Source organism: Lissotriton vulgaris, chromosome 3_1 (genome assembly GCF_964263255.1).
Source record: "Lissotriton vulgaris chromosome 3_1, aLisVul1.2, whole genome shotgun sequence".
In the NCBI taxonomy this organism is placed as follows: Eukaryota; Metazoa; Chordata; class Amphibia; order Caudata; family Salamandridae; genus Lissotriton; species Lissotriton vulgaris.
The window spans coordinates 328064330-328086109 of record NC_141689.1 but is presented as its reverse complement, the minus strand read 5'-3'; the positions used below and the strand labels follow the sequence as shown (position 1 = coordinate 328086109).

Genomic DNA, 21780 nt, shown 5'->3' with positions numbered 1-21780 from the left:
ACATACTCATTTCAGAACACCTAGAAGGAACATGCTCCACCCTCAAGAATTTGGGCCTGACTGACCATGCATATACATTGTCAAAAGAGCAAGAAATGGGGATGACAGCATCCGTGCGAATGAAGGGTGCTATGTGTGGCACTGGCAGTGTCCACTGTGATAGGTCCACACTAGATGTAGAGTGTGTGCAGGTTGTTTTCTCAGCATTCCAATTAATTAACCCAAGAGGTGGACACACGATAGTCATAATCATATCTGGACATCGTTACACAATCCTGCCATCTGGGCTCCATATGTAAGGAAAACATGCCCCACACATTATGGTGAAACAACACGTGACACATGACCACATGACCACATGTAAACTTGTTGCAGACAGACAGTGAAAGCAGTGTGAACGCAGCCAATCCACAAAACCTCTTCCAAGAAAACAGAGAACATGCACATAAGGCAGGAACCCGTTCACAAAATACAATACAGTTGCCGGATCTCGTTCGGGGGCCCACGGGCCCAACAGGGGCTACTGGGCTCCAACTGTAGGGCCTGGGGTTGGTTACAACTGGTGTCCTGGAGCCTGCCCGTCTATGGTTCTGTAAATTGAGCCAAGTACAACGTACTTCACACATAGGAGGGCGAGCAGTCACAGGCTTCTCGGGGAGGTGTCGTGGGGGACACAAGCTCAGCAATAATCAAAGAGACACAATGGCTACAATACTCAGCCAAAGCTTAGTTTTTCAAAGAAAGTACTTTTTAATCATACAATTGCACTAAGCATAGCTAAATACTACGCAATGCATTGTGTTATACATATAAGTGTACCTTAGTGTGATTTGCCTTCATGGTGCTGCGTTCTCCCTGATCCCTATCAATGCTTTACTGATCGGACCCCTCTCCGCTGGGTGCATTCCTCTCTTGAAAATCAATTTATGCCAACAATCAAGCCCAGGTGCACTTCCTTGCTCAAAATCAAAGGCACACACTGTTTAATGTTACTTGCTTGCGAGGGAAGTCCTCAGTCAATTCTCGCAGTCCTCTTAAATTTCAACTGTAGAGGCGACAATGAGCAACATGTTCTCTGGGCTGCGCAGGGAAGCCAGGTGCATTCTGTGTCCATCTGCATGGCCTCCCAGCCTCCGTCCTTTGAAGCTGTGGTACTGCACAGATGCAGCCCTGGAGCCGTGCTCTATGATGAAGGTGGTAATACTGCCCCACCTGGGACAGTCCCAGCCTGGATTGGGCCAACAGTCACGGCAGTTGCTGCCCCTGTCTCGGCCTACGACGCCCATGGCAGATGCAGCCTATGACAGTCACACAGTTACAGCTCTGACTGGGCCGACAATGATCACAAGGTTGAAGCCCATTTTTCAGCCTATGGCTGTCATGGCAGTTGAAGCCCTGATTGGGTCTATGATGAACACGCAGTTGCAACCCAGACTAGGCTGCGTTGATTACGGAAGGTGTGGTTCCTGCCAGGAACCTGGATGAGGGAATAGTGGGGCTCTTGTGCCGTCATCTCCCTTTGGATGTCCCACAGCCTCGGGGGACACACTGAGTCTCTCTCTCCTCCTTGACAATCTCTACTCCTGCAGGGCCAGGCAGGCTTTTTCCATTCCTCAGGAACCAGGCAGGCATCTAGGTACTTCAGAAAGGGTTTCCATCTGGCTTGTTTTTGTACAATCATGATCAGTATTTTAGTCCCATATGATAAATGAAAATTAATAAATTACCTAAGGCATGTATTTTTATCCCTTATCTTTACATTCATAAAACAGTAATTATAAGAAGAGAGCACTTTAAATGTGTTCCAGAGCTGCGTTATTGGCACTGACTGAAAATGTAAGTACACAAAGAAAGAAGGGCTGTGATACAAATGAAAACAAACACTTTTATTTAAAGTTCTATTCAAGTGTCATGTCCTTCCCTTTTCAGACCCTTGAAATGTGAACAAATGACTAACATTTTTCTCCGGTAAAGGCGATAATCCTAATTTCCTGGTAGATCTACAACTCCTCCAACATAAAGTGAAAGACTTCAATTGATGTCCCCTCAGCTTTAGGAGACTGGCTGTCAGGGAGACACCAGCTCTGTTTCCATATTCATACACAACGTCTCGAAAGGGGATGTGGATCCACTGTCACACATTGTAGAATTCGTTTGGGGTGGTTCTTCTTTTCAAGTGTCCTCCTCAGGCTTCTCTCCAGACACAATATGTGTATGGAGCAATGCTTACCACAGCAAGGAACTCTGGGGCTATCTTCAACCTAGATCACCCATGTGATGCCACAACTAGGGTCTGGGACTACTCATACAAGCCGAAATGTCCACAAGTGAGTCAGTGGGACATTCCTGTCTCAACATCAGTGGTAGACAGACTCAAGAGGGACAACATAGCCTTTGTCGTGAGATCGCTTTGTGAATTTGTTTAACTCATGTAGGAACCCCTTAAGATGTTAGCTAGCCAGAGAAAGAGATCCTCACTTCTTAAATCTCTGTGATGCGGGTAACTGTCTCGAGCCATATCCCTAAGAACAGCCCCAGTTAGTTGGAGGGATGGGTAGGTAAACAGTAAGAGGAAAGGCCCGTAGTCTCCAGCTGTGTGTGTCCCACACGTCTTATAAGGCTAAGAGCCCAGTCTTAACTGGAATTTGGGGTGAGAGCTATTGGAGGTCTGCAGCATCAGGCTGCAGTCTCTACTGATGTCCCTGTCCAAGCAAACACCAAGAGAAGATGAGGAGGATTGATGGTAAGGGATTGAAAGACAAGATCCAGAGGCTACTCATTGCAGTGGGAGTGATTCAAAAACAGCTGCACAGCTGCACATGACTGGAAAGTCTTTCTGGGCTAATACTCCATCCTAGCAGTGAGCAATCTCTACTACTGCCGAGGACTTGTATAGCGTGCTACTTGCCTGAGTCTCAAAGCGCTGGGGGGGGGGTGGGGGGGGGGGGGGGGGCGTTACTGCTCGAAATGCCAGGTCTTGAGGCGTTTTCTGAAGGCGAGTAGGTCTTCAGTCCGACGTAGGTTGGTAGGTAGGGTGTTCCAGGTTTTGGCGGCGAGGTGGGTGAAGGATCTCCCGCCGGAGGTAGTACGCTGGATGCGGGGGACGGTGGCGAGGGCGAGCCTGGTGGAGCGGAGCTGGTGGGAGGGTGTGTGGAAGCTGAGTCTGCTGTTCAGGAAGGCTGGTCTGGAATTGTGGAGTGCTTTGTGTGCGTGGGTGAGGAGTTTGAAGGTGATCCTCTTTTCGACGGGGAGCCAGTGGAGGTCTCGCAGGTGGGGGTGATGTGGCAGCGGCGGGGTAGGTTGACGATCAGTCGGGCGGAGGCGTTTTGGATGCGCTGGAGACGCGCAGGTGTCAGGTGTCTGGCTGGGATTCCGGCATAGAGTGCGTTGCCGTAGTCCAGCCTGCTGCTTACGAGGGCCTGCGTTACCGTTCTTCTTGTCTCGGTAGGGATCCATTTGTAGATTCTGCGGAGGGTGTTGTAGCAGGAGGAGGATACAGCATTGACCTGTTAGGACATGGACAGGGTGGAGTCGAGGATGAATCCTAGGTTGCGTGTGTGGTCGGTTGGCGTTGATGCTGTTCCCAAGGTGGTCGGCCACCAGGAGGCATCCCAGGCTGAGGGGTGGGTCCGAGGATGAGGACCTCCGTCTTGTCCGAGTTCAGTTTCAGATGGCTGCTCCTCATCAAGTCGGCGATGGCCTTCATCCCGTCGTGGATGTTGGATTTGGCGTAGTGCGGGTCCTTTGTGAGGGAGAGGATGAGCTGAGTGTCGTCTGCATAGGAGATGATAGTGAGGTTGTGGTGTCGGGCCACTTGAGCGAGGGGGGCCATGTAGATGTTGAACAGCGTCGGGCTGAGGGAGGAGTCCTGGGGGACGCCGCAGATGATGTCGGTGGCTTCGGATCGGAAGGGCGGGAGGAAGACGCTCTGGGATCTGCCGGAGAGGAAGGATATGGTCCAGTCGAGGGCCTTCTCTTGGATTCTGGTTTCCTGAGGTCGGGTCTTTTGTGTGCGATGGCAGACCATGTCGAAGGTGGCTGATAGGTCCAGGAGGATGAGGGCAGATGTTTCCCCGTTGTCTAGTCGGCGCCTGATGTCGTCTGTGGCCTCGATGAGGGCTGTCTCGGTGTTGTGGTTTCGTCTTAATCCGGATTGGGATGGGTCCAGGATGTTGCTTTCTTACAGGTGACGGGTCAGCTGCAGGTTGACGATTTTCTCGATGACCTTCGCCGGGAACGGGAGCAAGGAGATGGGCCGGAAGTTCTTGAGGTCCTTGGGGTCCGCCTTGGGTTTCTTGAGGAGGGCGTTGATTTTGGTATGCTTCCAGCTTTCCAGGAATGTCGCATTTTCCAAGGAGACTTGATGACCCTCCGTAGTTGGGGTGCGATGGTTGCGCCTGCCTTGTTGAATATGTGATGTGGGCACGGGTCTGTCGGTGATCCTGAGTGGATGGAGTTCATGACTTGTGTGTCTCGTCGTCAGAGACGTTGGACCAGGAAATCAGATGGTTGGTGCTGATGGTGCAAGAGGGAGGGGTGGGGTCTGGTGCGGTCGGGTCGGTCGTGGTGTTGAAGCTGTCATAGATGTCAGCGATCTTGCAATGGAAGAAGTTGGCGAGGAAATCGCACAGTTCCTGTGAGGGAGGGATGTCGTTGGCATTGGCGCTGGGGTTGGAGAGTTCTTTCACGATGTGGAAGAGCTCTTTGCTGTTGTGTGCGATGTTGTCTAGGCGGTCTGTGAAGGAGGATCTGTTGGCTTGTCTGATGAGGTGGTGGTGTCTGTGGGTGGCGTCCTTGAAGGCTGCCTGGGTGTCCGGTGTGCGGGCGTGGAGCCAGATCTTCTCCAGTTTCCGGCATGTGTGCTTGGAGGTCAGAAGCTCGTTGGTGAACCAGGAGGCTCTCTTTCTGGTGTTGTTGTTGGGGGGTTTCTTCAGAGGGGCGAGGGTGTTGGCACAGTCGTCGATCCACTGTCTGAGGTTGCGGGCTGCGATGTCAGGGTTGTTGAGCTCGGTGTGAGGGTTCATGGCGAGGGTGGAGGTCAGCTGGTCTTCGGTTATTTTGCTCCAGTATCGGCGAGGAGGCTGTTGGGTGCGTGGTGGGTTTGTCCAGTGGGGTTCAGTCGTGTAGTTGGAGGCGACGTGGGTGCTAGTCGAGAAGACGGCGTCCAGTGTGTGGCCGGCGGCGTGGGTGGGTGTGGTCACGAGTTGTCTGAGGCCGAGGTTGGCGAGGTTGTCGATCAGCGTGGCGGAGTTGACTTCGTTGTTGTTCTCGAGGTGGAAATTCAGATCCCCAAAGAGGATGTAGTCTGTGGAGGCGAGGGCATGGGTGCTGGGGAGGTCGGCGATGGAGTCGCTGAACTGGGCTCGGGGTCCGGGGGGTCTCTATACGAGCATTCCTCTGAGGGTGGTGTTGGGGTTGGTGTGGATCTGGAAGTGCATGTGTTCGGCGGTGTGGAGGGTGTCGTCTGCGTGGGTGGTGACCTCGATGGTGGACTTGTGGACAATTGTATGCTTGTCACGTTATGTTTTTCTCCTCTTTGATTACAGGTTCTCTGCTCACATATGCTTCTTTCTTTCCACTAATATCTTCACATTTATATGTATATATCTTGGAACCGTACATATCAGTATTGTTGGTTCAATTTGTCTAACAATTTGGTCTAGTCTTGATTAAGTCAATGTCTTGAGATTCTAGTGGGTTTGTTCTTTTTTGTATGTTACATGATCTATGTACTGTCTTTAATATATATATGTGTTTTCATTAATAATTATGTGAGGTTTATGTTTGTTTTATATACTTAGTGTTGTATATTTATGAATGTATGTATATATACATTTGCTACAGCCCTGAAGAAGTCCATCTGTCTGGATGAAACGCGTCGGCTGTGCTTTCCAATTAAGAATTTTTTTTAATACATTTTGAATAAATGAAGATTATTTGAAGAACACCATGGATACGGGCCTGATAATTTATAATGTATCTGTCCTGTTTTAATAAGTGGTGTACCTTTGCGTTCTTATAAAACTGTTAAAATCCTGTTTTGGATTGTGGTGGTGGGTGCTTCAACAGTGTGCACACTCAAATTAGTGGGGTAGTATCACTACATGTATAAATAACTAGGAATATCTGCTCATGTGCTAGTCTGCAGGGTCCACTGTCCGTGCATGTTTCATTTGTAAATAGCTCTCAGAATACCTTCATTTGAGAAGGAGTTGGAGATTGGAAATGTCTAGATCCTCTTTGTGGGAATGTTTTTTAATGGAGTAACTTTGGTGAGTGTTAAGTGACACTCATGGAAATAAACTACTGGATATCTGGTACAATTTAAATTTAGAGCAGCTTACTAATATATTAATTCAAGTCTCATCTTTGTTTTTATTTATAATTGTGATACTTGAATCTTTTAAAGTGAAGCCTTCACAAAATATGTCTCTCAGGGCCTGATGACAATCTTGGTCGATGGGTTACTTTACCACAAACGTTACGGATATCCTATCCGCCAAATTGCAAGTTCCATAGGATATAATTGAATTGTAATTTGACGGATGAGATATCGATCATGTTTGTGATGAAGTAATCCATCCCCAAGATCGCAATTAGACCCTACAAGGTTTGAGTAGAACTTAATTGAAGACTTTTCTTAGGATGCCAAATATTAACTGTTGTCTCTCAGGGCTTCTAGGCACAGAGCTCTAGATCAAAACCACAAGCACTCTGTATTAATGTAGGCTGTTCTAGGCTCTGCTTCCTCTTGATGCTGAAAATGACTCTTTGGCAATCCATAGTCTGTTGTTGGCCCACAGTCAGCATTGTACACTAGAAATCCTTAAGATGGGGAACCCAACAGCTGGCATAAGAAACACAGGCAATAGAATGATGGATTTCTGATGCACCTAAATACCAATTCCAAGTCTCCCTAATCTTTGGTGAACTAAGAGCAGGCACTAGAAGGCTTAACCAAATAAATTAAAAAGTAAGTCCACCACCCTGCTGGTACATTTGTTCTATCTTTCTGGTGGGCGAACTTCTTTATTTTCACTTTATCACAGAATGTATAAGACCTTATTACATGTGGGATAGTAACTTCTGATTTATGTGCAAATACTTAAGTGCCCAGAAATGTGAATTCTGAATACTGCCCTCTTGAAATTTCCCAGTTACATTTCATTATATTTTTAATGTATTCATTATTACTTTTTTATTTCTGTTACTAATTTATTTTAAATATAATGATTATTATAATATGATTTTTTCAGTTTGTTGGGTTTCTTGGGGAACCGTTTATAGTTATATGTAAATTTTACAGTTACTTTAAAGAAATGTTCTTTAGGTTACATATTTATCATTTTATCTATTGATTGCGAATGTTCAAAAAATATACTAGATTACATATGGGGAATATTAGTGATATTCATTTTCGAGATTTTGGAATTTTATCAAACAAATGTTGGGGTGCAGTGTTTAAATGGATATTAAACCTAAAGGTAAAAAAATCAGGGGCTTATTTACAAGCTCTTTGCACCGCCGATGTGTCACTTTTTGTGACGCACCGGCGGCGCAATATGCTGCTCCATATTTACAAGGCCTTGCAAAGCCACCCTACATGGATTTTCATGGCCTTGTAAATATGGCCCCTTTTCATGCATCACTTTGATTGAAAGGGGCGTTCGATGGGTGTTGTTCTGGGTGTTCCCACGCAACACCCATGGATTCTGACGCATTCCCAGATTTACAACATTTTGTAAACCTGGCAATGCGTCAGAATCCTACGGCTCCCAAGGAGGCGCAACGAGGAGAAATACTTTTATCCTCCTCTTTTTTTCCTCTTTGTATGTGTGCTGTATTCTGCAGGAGGAAAAAGCCACTACGCTGGCAACCTTGCCACCATGGTGCAAGGGTGCCTGCATTGGCGAATGGCTGCCAATTGTGCACCAGCACAGGGATGCGCTATATTGTTGGAAATATGACACATCCCTGTGCTTTTAAAATGAGGCAGCCCGGAGCAGCAAAATGGCTTCCAGCGCCGCGCAGCGTCATTTTGTTGTTAATAAGCCCCTTAGTTTCTAGAAATGTTTTCGGCCTTTACATTAATTGTATTTATTTTAATATTGTTTGTGTATTGAAATTGGCTTATTTATATTATTTACTTGTTCATAGAAATAAATGTGATATCAAACAAGGGGAAAGAAAGTTGGACAATTTTTAAGGGGGTCCAATGTACTTGTCCTGACAACAATAAACAATAAGTGGTGTACAGAGTTCCCCCAGGAGAGCTCAAGAAATTTAGCTCAACCAGTAATTCTCTCTCACTCAATCTAGACAAAGGGTGAAGTGAGGGTCTCAAGTGTGCGGTGTAGACCCATATTCCAGAATGTAAGGATACCTCACACAGGCTACCGACAGGACTACAGCTGTAGCCCCAGCCGATAGTCGTCCAGCCTCATCATCGGTACCCTGCTCCTTCGGCAGGCTGGCGGTGCAATGCCCGTCGGGCAGCGATGGAAGCTGCACTTTTGATGGAGATCTTTTATTCTGGGCCAGCGGGTGTGTGTGTGTGAGGGGCCTAAGGGAGTGTAATCGTGAGCGTGGTAGTGAAGTTAAAAGAAGTCAGGGAAGTCCTGTTGGTGAATGTTTTAATAGTCAGGCTTCCTGCTTCAATAAAAAGGTACAGGGGTACTAAGGGGTGGTAAGTAATGGAACCAACCCTTACTCGACCCTTAAAGTGCAAGAAATGGTCAACATGTTTCACGCCCTAAGGGCGATTCATCAGGACCTGGGTGCTCATAAATTACTCGGGTCCTCTAAGTTTTGCAGGACACCAGTATACGACCTGAGGCAGTGTCGTATCGTAATGGTTCCACAGGCTGTCCAGACCGTTCGTTTCCAGTGGGAGGGGTAGGTGCAGAGCAGCTTGCCTGCAGCGACGTAAGAGGACTTCCTCATTCGCTGCCGGCCCCACTTGGACGGCGCGTGAGGTTTCCAGGAGGAAACATTAGGGTTCCCAGGAGGTCCCCTCTGTGGAACCATTACGATACGACACTGCCTCAGGTCGTATACTGGTGTCCTGCAAAACTTAGAGGACCCGAGTAATTTATGAGCACCCAGGTCCTGATGAATCGCCCTTAGGGCGTGAAACATGTTGACCATTTCTTGCACTTTAAGGGTCGAGTAAGGGTTGGTTCCATTACTTACCACCCCTTAGTACCCCTGTACCTTTTTATTGAAGCAGGAAGCCTGACTATTAAAACATTCACCAACAGGACTTCCCTGACTTCTTTTAACTTCACTACCACGCTCACGATTACACTCCCTTAGGCCCCTCACACACACACACCCGCTGGCCCAGAATAAAAGATCTCCATCAAAAGTGCAGCTTCCATCGCTGCCCGACGGGCATTGCACCGCCAGCCTGCCGAAGGAGCAGGGTACCGATGATGAGGCTGGACGACTATCGGCTGGGGCTACAGCTGTAGTCCTGTCGGTAGCCTGTGTGAGGTATCCTTACATTCTGGAATATGGGTCTACACCGCACACTTGAGACCCTCACTTCACCCTTTGTCTAGATTGAGTGAGAGAGAATTACTGGTTGAGCTAAATTTCTTGAGCTCTCCTGGGGGAACTCTGTACACCACTTATTGTTTATCATAGAAATAAATGTAAAATAATTCCAATGTACTAAAAGCAATTAAATATATAACATTTTAATAAAATGTATGCTTTATAATATGATTTCATGGTTATGTATCAAATATATGTTTCATTTTTTTTAATTATTCTTATTTACAGATAGAATGTATTAATGTAAGCCTAAACCCATTATTACACTGTTCTTTCCTCAATGTTTGTAAGCATGGAGTTAGAATACTATTTTCTCCTTTGCCCAATATATGTACTTTTCCCAGTGAATTTAAGTGGAATTGGTCTTGAGATGTAAATCTGCCCCCTGCACTCATTTTAGTGTTTGTGGCCTGGTGTCAGAATAGTAAATCTGCACCTCTCCGCAAATATAGGCACTTTTCACAATGCGGACTGGAGTTACAATGGTAAATCAGAACGGCCCCCACCCCAGTATAAAAAGAGTAAATCTGACTATCGACCAGTATTTATGCTTTCCCCAATGTCTGTGGGCGTGAAATTTGTTTAGTAAATCCGACATCCCCAATATAAACACTTTGCCCAAAGTCAGTGGGACTGAATTTAGAATTGTAAATCAATCAATCAATCAGGATTTATAAAGCGTGGTAAATCACTTGATGGGGTATCCTGGCTCATGCAGGTCCCGGAGGCTTATTCGAACAGCCAGGCCTTGAGGGCCATTCGGAATTCCAGTAATGGGGTGAAGGTCTGGAGGTGCCTGGGGAGGCTGTTCCAGGCTGCGATGTTGGAGAAGGAGCATAGTTTGGTAGATGTGGGGAGTATAGGCAAGTGAGAATGAGGAAGAGTGTAGTCTACTTGATGGTTGGTGGAAGTTCAGGTGGTTGTTATTGTATGTGGGTCCTTGGTTGTGTAGAGCCTTGAGTGCCTTGGGTCAGCAGCTTAAACTGGAATCTCTTCTGTTCGCGAAGCCAGTTGAGGAGTCTGGGGTGGGGTGTGATGTGGGTTTGTCGGAGTAGGCCGAGGATAAGTCAGGCGGTGACGTTCTGTATGGTCTGAAGTCTCTGTAGGAGGTGTGCAGTGATTCCTATGTAGAGGTCGTTGCTATAGTCCAGTCAGGCTAGTGATGAGGCCCTGTGTCATGGTGCATCTTGTGTGTTGCAGTAGTCACTTGAATATCTTACGTAGCATGTGCAGAGAGATCTTGTTGATCTGTGATTTCATTGTGAGCTTGTTGTCAATGATGATTTGAAGATTTCTGGTGTGGTCGGAGGGAGTGGGTGCGGGTCCTAGGTCTGATAACCACCAGGAATAAATCCATGAGTTGCTGCTGTTGCCAAAGAACAGTACTTCCATCTTGTCTGTGTTCAGCTACAGGCAGTTGTTTTGTCATGCATCTGTGGAAGTTGGCGCTGGTGGTGGTGGGGTTGTCGGTCAGTGAAAGGATGAGTTGGGTGTCATCGGCGTAGGAAATTATGTTGAGGCTGGGGTATCTGACGATGTTGGCTAGTGGGGTCATATATGAGTTGAAGAGCTTAGGGCTGGGGGACACAACAGGCAATCTCCTTGGGTTCAGAGCTGATAGATGGGAGGAGGATCCTGTAGGTTCCCCCGGTGAGGAAGGAGGTGATCTATCTGAGCGCATCCTCTTGGATGCAGATGTGGTGGAGTCTTTCGATCAACATGTGGTGCAATACAGTGTTCAAGGCTAGCAAGAGGTCAAGGAGGAACAAAGCTGCTGTTTCAATTTGGTTGAGGAGAGTTCGGATGGCGTCAGTGGCTGTGATCAGGGAAGTTTCAGTGCTGTGATTGCTGTGGAGCCATATTGGGAGGCGCGTAGTAAGTGGTTCTGCTGTAGGTGCGTCAAGAGTTGATTGTTGATGATCTTTTCCAGTACCTTTGCTGGGATTGGGAGCTGGGAGATTGGCCAGTAGTTTTTGAGTTTGCTTGGGTTGGCAGAGGGTTTTTTGAGTAGTGGTCTGACTTTGACATGTTACCAGGCAGCCGAAAATTTTGTGGTGGTAATAGAGGTGCTGAGTAGGATGGTGAGTTCCTGGCTGATCTTTTGGTTTCCAAGGTTGAAGATATGGTGTGGGCATGGGTCTTTGGGAGCTCCAGAGTGGATGGATTTCATAATGGAGGTAGCGTCCTTTGTAGAGAGGATGTTTCAGGTGGTCAGTGTGTGGTTCGTGTCAGTTACGGTGGGGGCAATCCCATCTAGGAAGTCCATAGGTGAGGGTTGGGGTTTGAAGTTTCTGTATATGGTTGAAATCTTTTTGTGGAAAAGTGAGTGAGGTTATTGCACAGCTCCTGGGAGGGTATGATGTTGTTTTCGCTGGAAGCCGGGTTGGAGAATTCCTTAACGATTTTGAAAAGTTTCTTGGTGTTGTTGGTGCTAGTTTCAATGCATGCAGCATGGGCTGTCTTCTTTTTTGCCCTCAGCAGGCAGTTGTAGAGGTTGAGGGAGGTCTTGAAGGCTGCCATGTCAGAGGTGTTCTTGCTGGTGCCATCTCCTCTCCAGCTGTTTGCTGTCCTGTTTCGCTGTTCCAAGTTCTTGGGTGTACCAGCTGGCATTTTTGAAGGATTTTCTCTGAATGTTGCTCTTGATGGGGACAATGCTGTCTGCACAAGTAGGGATCCTGGCACTGAAGTTTTTCACTCCCTGTTCGAGGTTGATGGCGGTAGCAGGGTTGGAGGTGTTGAGGTCATTCGCTCAGCTTGTCTCTGAAATTTTGGGAGCTCTGTGTCATGGCTATATTTTTTGCGGTTGTTGAAGGTGAAAATTGGGTTCAGCGTGTGTCCTGCGATGTGTGTAGGGTCATGGAAGATCTGGGTTAATCCAAGGCTGCTCATACTGTCAAGGAGGTCTGTCGTGTTTTTGGCATTGGGCTTGTCAATGTAGAAATTAAGGTCACAGAGGGAGATGTAGTCCTTGGAGTCTAAGGCTAGGGGCACAATGAAGTCTGAGAAGGTGTTGCAGAAGCTGGTGTGTGTACCTGGGGGTCCGTATGCGAGGGTGCCTCTGATGGTTGTCTTGTTGTCCGTGTGGAACTTGAAGCTGAGATGTTCCATGGGAGTGGTGATGTTGTCGGTGGTGGTGGTACACTGTATGGTCTCTTCATGGACGATGACTGTTCCTCCTCCTGGCTTATTGGTGCAGAGTTGGCGAGTGATTTTAAACTGTTGTGAACACTGTGGCAATGTCTGGGGTGGATGTGGGGTTGAGCCAGGTCTCAGTGAGGAATACAATGTTGGGCACTAGGGTGACAAAGAAGTCCCATAATTCAGTGGAATGCTTGCATAGTGAGCGTGTGTTGAGAAGAAGGCATGCAAGTTGGTGTTTTTGTTCAGGTGGTGTCTGTGGTGTGTTTGGGGTGGGGCTGGTCGGCCGGCTGGTGTATGTGTGCAGTGGCAGGGGAAGTGACCATGGAGCGTGGGTTAGTCACGGTGGCAGTGTTTGTTGTTGTAAACATGATCAAGTGTGCAGAGCTCAGCAATGGTGTTACCTTTAAGGGGCGGGAGGGCCAAGGGTCATGGTACTGGGCGTAGACCAAGTGGAGACAGGCACAGATGGGGTTGCCTTGGATTTGACTAGTAAATCTGCTTCCCACACAATGTATGCACTTTCAATAATGTTTGTGGGACTGCAGTTAGAATACAAAATGTGTCCTTCCTCAAAAAATAGATGTACTTTCTACAATGTTTGTTGGAGTTGAGTTAGCTTAATAAAACTGACTACCTCCTCCTACCCTAAATAGATGCAGTGTCCCAAATGGAAGTGGTACTGGAGGTAGAATAGTAAATCTGGCCCCAAAAAATATGCATGTTACCTGACGTAATTTGGACTGAAATTAGAACAATAAATAGGGAGCCCACAAAAATATGTGCTTTCCCCAATGTAAAGTACGAATAATAAATCAGAAGCCCCCCCCCACCCAAGTATATGAACTGCCCTAATAATTGTGGGCCTAGAGTTAGAATAGTAAACATGCCCCCCACAGCCAAATAAATGCCCTTTCCTCAATGTTTGTTTCACTGGAGGTCGAATAGTAAATAAGACCTGCTCAATGTAGGCACTTTTCAAAATGTAAGTTGGATTGAAGTTGGAATATTATATTTGAATTCACTTTCATTTATGCACTTTCCCATATTAGTGTTGGGCTGTCATTTTTACCATTCTCCCTCCTGTTTTTTCTTTTAATTGTTAAGAGGTTTGAATCTTTAATATATATTTTACTTTCTTCATTTATTGCTAATTTAATGCCATATTTTGATTATTCTTAAATAGTTGTATGGCTATATATTGTATGAATTAATTTTAAAAAGAATATTCAATAAACCATTATTTTACATATTTGTAATGATAAAATATGATTACATACATACATTTATATTGTGATATTGATTATCAATTACATATATCAATAGTGTGGGTAATTTCCTTCAAAATGAATCAATTAATTTAAAAGCAGTTTTTGTTATAAATATCTTTAATAATGCATTTTTCTGACAAGTAGTTTATTTACTTTATATGATAACTCCGAATCTTGTGTGAAAATAAAAATACTTTTATTAACATTAAATATATTTTCCAAATTATTATTTAATTTTTCAAAACGTATCTATTAAATCATTACATAGAAAAGTAATTTAAGTTACTGGTGAAAACTAATATTATGATGGATTTTCCCAAAAATAGTTATAGTTTTACTTGAAATTTAAATTATTTTATTTACATTAACATATATATGTCTTAATATTACAATTTAATATTACAATTGCTGATTTTTTGGTACACTATATTTTGACAAAAAAATAATTTGTCTCACAATGTTTTGTGGTCGATTTTCTGACATACAACCACCCTCAATTATAGCTTCAACATATTTCCAGCAGACAGAGTAACAGGCACTAAGAGTCGTCATTTAGGTATGACACCCTATAGAAAAATGATTTGCTGGAGTATGGTATTACAAGCTAGTGCCCGTCTCCAGGTTGTGAATGCACTTAATTTATTAAGGACTGTCAGCCTCTCTGTGATTGGTAACCAGAGTCAACATTTTTTCTCTTTAGCCCAGTTACAATGTTACGCTCCATTTTTGCAAAATTGATTGAAATATACAGCATTGTGCATATGTTCAGGGCTAATTTGATCAGTGCTATAGTAGCTAATATGTATAAACAAATACAACGGTGGAAATAAATTACTTTAAAAGTGCTGCAGGGAACCAGAAGGCCACCATCAGCTCTTTTAAAGTAATGTACAGTTCTACACACTGCAAATGATTTCACAGAAACACATTTGGGGAACCAAATACATTTTCTTTATTAACAAACCGTGTACATTTGCAGCAGTTGGCTGTCCACTTTACAATCATCATCCTGATTAGTACGGCCCTGCAGCTAAAGAGCCCTAGGCCCTGCCTAATTGTTCTTGCCAGTTAACTGTATTTTGGTGAAAGGGATGCCTTTGAGAGGAGTTTGGGCCTACAGCTCCACAGTTAGACAAATGTTTGATACATGAGTACTCAGCACCCGTACTTAAAAACCATAGTGCTCTTATGTGTGTCAAATAACAATCACATGGATGCAAGAAAAAAATATAGGGGCAGATTTAGCATGATCCATGCATCCAACCATGGATTTTTTCCGCATTTCCAGATTTCTTAAAACTAGCAGATCTGGTAGTGCATCAAAATGCTACGCCTTCCCCATTCATGGGTAATGAAGAGAAATATGTTTATTCCTCCATGTTACTTTCTTTTGTATGTTGCATTCTGCAGCACACACAGAAAGAGGAATATGCCTCTAAGGATTGCTTTTGTGCAGAAAGGCATCGCTTCCTGCACAAAAACAATCCCGGAGCAGCAAAATGGCTTCCAGCGCCGCGCAGCGTCATTTTGTTGTGAATAAGCCCCTTAGTTTCTAGAAATGTTTTCGGCCTTTACATTAATTGTATTTATTTTAATATTGTTTGTGTATTGAAATTGGCTTATTTACATTATTTACTTGTTCATAGAAATAAATGTAAAATAATTCCAATGTACTAAAAGCAATTAAATATATAACATTTTAATAAAATGTATGCTTTATAATATGATTTCATGGTTATGTATCAAATATATGTTTCATTTTTTTTAATTATTCTTATTTACAGATAGAATGTATTAATGTAAGCCTAAACCCATTATTACACTGTTCTTTCCTCAATGTTTGTAAGCATGGAGTTAGAATACTATTTTCTCCTTTGCCCAATATATGTACTTTTCCCAGTGAATTTAAGTGGAATTGGTCTTGAGATGTAAATCTGCCCCCTGCACTCATTTTAGTGTTTGTGGCCTGGTGTCAGAATAGTAAATCTGCACCTCTCCGCAAATATAGGCACTTTCCACAATGTGGACTGGAGTTACAATGGTAAATCAGAACGGCCCCCACCCCAGTATAAAAAGAGTAAATCTGACTATCGACCAGTATTTATGCTTTCCCCAATGTCTGTGGGCGTGAAATTTGTTTAGTAAATCCGACATCCCCAATATAAACACTTTGCCCAAAGTCAGTGGGACTGAATTTAGAATTGTAAATCAATCAATCAATCAGGATTTATAAAGCGTGGTAAATCACTTGATGGGGTATCCTGGCTCATGCAGGTCCCGGAGGCTTATTCGAACAGCCAGGCCTTGAGGGCCATTCGGAATTCCAGTAATGGGGTGAAGGTCTGGAGGTGCCTGGGGAGGCTGTTCCAGGCTGCGATGTTGGAGAAGGAGCATAGTTTGGTAGATGTGGGGAGTATAGGCAAGTGAGAATGAGGAAGAGTGTAGTCTACTTGATGGTTGGTGGAAGTTCAGGTGGTTGTTATTGTATGTGGGTCCTTGGTTGTGTAGAGCCTTGAGTGCCTTGGGTCAGCAGCTTAAACTGGAATCTCTTCTGTTCGCGAAGCCAGTTGAGGAGTCTGGGGTGGGGTGTGATGTGGGTTTGTCGGAGTAGGCCGAGGATAAGTCAGGCGGTGACGTTCTGTATGGTCTGAAGTCTCTGTAGGAGGTGTGCAGTGATTCCTATGTAGAGGTCGTTGCCATAGTCCAGTCAGGCTAGTGATGAGGGCCTGTGTCATGGTGCATCTTGTGTGTTGCAGTAGTCACTTGAATATCTTACGTAGCATGTGCAGAGAGATCTTGTTGATCTGTGATTTCATTGTGAGCTTGTTGTCAATGATGATTTGAAGATTTCTGGTGTGGACGGAGGGAGTGGGTGCGGGTCCTAGGTCTGATAACCACCAGGAATAAATCCATGAGTTGCTGCTGTTGCCAAAGAACAGTACTTCCATCTTGTCTGTGTTCAGCTACAGGCAGTTGTTTTGTCATGCATCTGTGGAAGTTGGCGCTGGTGGTGGTGGGGTTGTCGGTCAGTGAAAGGATGAGTTGGGTGTCATCGGTGTAGGAAATTATGTTGAGGCTGGGGTATCTGATGATGTTGGCTAGTGGGGTCATATATGAGTTGAAGAGCTTAGGGCTGGGGGACACAACAGGCAATCTCCTTGGGTTCAGAGCTGATAGATGGGAGGAGGATCCTTGGAGTCTAAGGCTAGGGGCACAATGAAGTCTGAGAAGGTGTTGCAGAAGCTGGTGTGTGTACCTGGGGGTCCGTATGCGAGGGTGCCTCTGATGGTTGTCTTGTTGTCCGTGTGGAACTTGAAGCTGAGATGTTCCATGGGAGTGGTGATGTTGTCGGTGGTGGTGGTACACTGTATGGTCTCTTCATGGACGATGACTGTTCCTCCTCCTGGCTTATTGGTGCAGAGTTGGCGAGTGATTTTAAACTGTTGTGAACACTGTGGCAATGTCTGGGGTGGATGTGGGGTTGAGCCAGGTCTCAGTGAGGAATACAATGTTGGGCACTAGGGTGACAAAGAAGTCCCATAATTCAGTGGAATGCTTGCATAGTGAGCGTGTGTTGAGAAGAAGGCATGCAAGTTGGTGTTTTTGTTCAGGTGGTGTCTGTGGTGTGTTTGGGGTGGGGCTGGTCGGCCGGCTGGTGTATGTGGGCAGTGGCAGGGGAAGTGACCATGGAGCGTGGGTTAGTCACGGTGGCAGTGTTTGTTGTTGTAAACATGATCAAGTGTGCAGAGCTCAGCAATGGTGTTACCTTTAAGGGGCGGGAGGGCCAAGGGTCATGGTACGGGGCGTAGACCAAGTGGAGACAGGCACAGATGGGGTTGCCTTGGATTTGACTAGTAAATCTGCTTCCCACACAATGTATGCACTTTCAATAATGTTTGTGGGACTGCAGTTAGAATACAAAATGTGTCCTTCCTCAAAAAATAGATGTACTTTCTACAATGTTTGTTGGAGTTGAGTTAGCTTAATAAAACTGACTACCTCCTCCTACCCTAAATAGATGCAGTGTCCCAAATGGAAGTGGTACTGGAGGTAGAATAGTAAAACTGGCCCCCAAAAATATGCATGTTACCTGACGTAATTTGGACTGAAATTAGAACAATAAATAGGGAGCCCACAAAAATATGTGCTTTCCCCAATGTAAAGTACGAATAATAAATCAGAAGCCCCCCCCCCACCCAAGTATATGAACTGCCCTAATTATTGTGGGCCTAGAGTTAGAATAGTAAACATGCCCCCCACAGCCAAATGAATGCCCTTTCCTCAATGTTTGTTTCACTGGAGGTCGAATAGTAAATAAGACCTGCTCAATGTAGGCACTTTTCAAAATGTAAGTTGGATTGAAGTTGGAATATTATATTTGAATTCACTTTCATTTATGCACTTTCCCATATTAGTGTTGGGCTGTCATTTTTACCATTCTCCCTCCTGTTTTTTCTTTTAATTGTTAAGAGGTTTGAATCTTTAATATATATTTTACTTTCTTCATTTATTGCTAATTTAATGCCATATTTTGATTATTCTTAAATAGTTGTATGGCTATATATTGTATGAATTAATTTTAAAAAGAATATTCAATAAACCATTATTTTACATATTTGTAATGATAAAATATGATTACATACATACATTTATATTGTGATATTGATTATCAATTACATATATCAATAGTGTGGGTAATTTCCTTCAAAATGAATCAATTAATTTAAAAGCAGTTTTTGTTATAAATATCTTTAATAATGCATTTTTCTGACAAGTAGTTTATTTACTTTATATGATAACTCCGAATCTTGTGTGAAAATAAAAATACTTTTATTAACATTAAACATATTTTCCAAATTATTATTTAATTTTTCAAAACGTATCTATTAAATCATTACATAGAAAAGTAATTTAAGTTACTGGTGAAAACTAATATTATGATGGATTTTCCCAAAAATAGTTATAGTTTTACTTGAAATTTAAATTATTTTATTTACATTAACATATATATGTCTTAATATTACAATTTAATATTACAATTGCTGATCTTTTGGTACACTATATTTTGACAAAAAAATAATTTGTCTCACAATGTTTTGTGGTCGATTTTCTGACATACAACCACCCTCAATTATAGCTTCAACATATTTCCAGCAGACAGAGTAACAGGCACTAAGAGTCGTCATTTAGGTATGACACCCTATAGAAAAATGATTTGCTGGAGTATGGTATTACAAGCTAGTGCCCGTCTCCAGGTTGTGAATGCACTTAATTTATTAAGGACTGTCAGCCTCTCTGTGATTGGTAACCAGAGTCAACATTTTTTCTCTTTAGCCCAGTTACAATGTTACGCTCCATTTTTGCAAAATTGATTGAAATATACAGCATTGTGCATATGTTCAGGGCTAATTTGATCAGTGCTATAGTAGCTAATATGTATAAACAAATACAACGGTGGAAATAAATTACTTTAAAAGTGCTGCAGGGAACCAGAAGGCCACCATCAGCTCTTTTAAAGTAATGTACAGTTCTACACACTGCAAATGATTTCACAGAAACACATTTGGGGAACCAAATACATTTTCTTTATTAACAAACCGTGTACATTTGCAGCAGTTGGCTGTCCACTTTACAATCATCATCCTGATTAGTACGGCCCTGCAGCTAAAGAGCCCTAGGCCCTGCCTAATTGTTCTTGCCAGTTAACTGTATTTTGGTGAAAGGGATGCCTTTGAGAGGAGTTTGGGCCTAGAGCTCCACAGTTAGACAAATGTTTGATACATGAGTACTCAGCACCCGTACTTAAAAACCATAGTGCTCTTATGTGTGTCAAATAACAATCACATGGATGCAAGAAAAAAATATAGGGGCAGATTTAGCATGATCCATGCATCCAACCATGGATTTTTTCCGCATTTCCAGATTTCTTAAAACTAGCAGATCTGGTAGTGCATCAAAATGCTACGCCTTCCCCATTCATGGGTAATGAAGAGAAATATGTTTATTCCTCCATGTTACTTTCTTTTGTATGTTGCATTCTGCAGCACACACAGAAAGAGGAATATGCCTCTAAGGATTGCTTTTGTGCAGAAAGGCATCGCTTCCTGCACAAAAACAATCCCGGAGCAGCAAAATGGCTTCCAGCGCCGCGCAGCGTCATTTTGTTGTGAATAAGCCCCTTAGTTTCTAGAAATGTTTTCGGCCTTTACATTAATTGTATTTATTTTAATATTGTTTGTGTATTGAAATTGGCTTATTTACATTATTTACTTGTTCATAGAAATAAATGTAAAATAATTCCAATGTACTAAAAGCAATTAAATATATAACATTTTAATAAAATGTATGCTTTATAATATGATTTCATGGTTATGTATCAAATATATGTTTCATTTTTTTTAATTATTCTTATTTACAGATAGAATGTATTAATGTAAGCCTAAACCCATTATTACACTGTTCTTTCCTCAATGTTTGTAAGCATGGAGTTAGAATACTATTTTCTCCTTTGCCCAATATATGTACTTTTCCCAGTGAATTTAAGTGGAATTGGTCTTGAGATGTAAATCTGCCCCCTGCACTCATTTTAGTGTTTGTGGCCTGGTGTCAGAATAGTAAATCTGCACCTCTCCGCAAATATAGGCACTTTCCACAATGTGGACTGGAGTTACAATGGTAAATCAGAACGGCCCCCACCCCAGTATAAAAAGAGTAAATCTGACTATCGACCAGTATTTATGCTTTCCCCAATGTCTGTGGGCGTGAAATTTGTTTAGTAAATCCGACATCCCCAATATAAACACTTTGCCCAAAGTCAGTGGGACTGAATTTAGAATTGTAAATCAATCAATCAATCAGGATTTATAAAGCGTGGTAAATCACTTGATGGGGTATCCTGGCTCATGCAGGTCCCGGAGGCTTATTCGAACAGCCAGCCCTTGAGGGCCATTCGGAATTCCAGTAATGGGGTGAAGGTCTGGAGGTGCCTGGGGAGGCTGTTCCAGGCTGCGATGTTGGAGAAGGAGCATAGTTTGGTAGATGTGGGGAGTATAGGCAAGTGAGAATGAGGAAGAGTGTAGTCTACTTGATGGTTGGTGGAAGTTCAGGTGGTTGTTATTGTATGTGGGTCCTTGGTTGTGTAGAGCCTTGAGTGCCTTGGGTCAGCAGCTTAAACTGGAATCTCTTCTGTTCGCGAAGCCAGTTGAGGAGTCTGGGGTGGGGTGTGATGTGGGTTTGTCGGAGTAGGCCGAGGATAAGTCAGGCGGTGACGTTCTGTATGGTCTGAAGTCTCTGTAGGAGGTGTGCAGTGATTCCTATGTAGAGGTCGTTGCCATAGTCCAGTCAGGCTAGTGATGAGGGCCTGTGTCATGGTGCATCTTGTGTGTTGCAGTAGTCACTTGAATATCTTACGTAGCATGTGCAGAGAGATCTTGTTGATCTGTGATTTCATTGTGAGCTTGTTGTCAATGATGATTTGAAGATTTCTGGTGTGGACGGAGGGAGTGGGTGCGGGTCCTAGGTCTGATAACCACCAGGAATAAATCCATGAGTTGCTGCTGTTGCCAAAGAACAGTACTTCCATCTTGTCTGTGTTCAGCTACAGGCAGTTGTTTTGTCATGCATCTGTGGAAGTTGGCGCTGGTGGTGGTGGGGTTGTCGGTCAGTGAAAGGATGAGTTGGGTGTCATCGGTGTAGGAAATTATGTTGAGGCTGGGGTATCTGATGATGTTGGCTAGTGGGGTCATATATGAGTTGAAGAGCTTAGGGCTGGGGGACACAACAGGCAATCTCCTTGGGTTCAGAGCTGATAGAT

At 43.9% G+C, this 21780-nt stretch overlaps 1 protein-coding gene across 1 annotated transcript in view; it reads right to left on the bottom strand.

Moving 5' to 3' along the window:
- The window catches only part of IL7R (interleukin 7 receptor), a 369475-nt gene that overhangs the window by 69057 nt on the left and 278638 nt on the right, over positions 1-21780 (bottom strand). The window lies entirely within an intron of this gene.